A 537-nucleotide genomic window follows, 5' to 3' on the forward strand; every position below is an offset into this window, starting at 1 on the left:
ACACACACACAGACACACACTCACTCACACAAATACAGACACACACAGACACACACTCACTCACAAATACAGACACACACACAGACATACACACACACAGACACACACACACACAGACATACACACACAGACACACACTCACACAAATACAGACACACACACTCACACAGACATACACACACACAGACACACATTCACTCACACAAATACAGACACACACACACAGACACACACTCACTCACACAAATACAGACACACACAGGCACACACAGACACACACACTCACACAGACACACACACAGACACACGCACAGACACACAGACACACAAATACAGACACACTCACACACACAGGCACACACACACAGAGAAACTCACACAGACACACACACAGACACACACACACACAGACACACAAATACAGACACACTCACACACACAGACACACACAGGCACATTCACACGCACAGACACACTCACTCACACAAATACACACACACAGACACACACACACTCACACAGACACACACGCACATA

The sequence above is a fragment of the Somniosus microcephalus genome, unplaced genomic scaffold (assembly GCF_052327205.1).
Source record: "Somniosus microcephalus isolate GS21.2 unplaced genomic scaffold, FLI_Smic_1.0 unresolved_chr2, whole genome shotgun sequence".
Classification (NCBI taxonomy): Eukaryota; Metazoa; Chordata; class Chondrichthyes; order Squaliformes; family Somniosidae; genus Somniosus; species Somniosus microcephalus.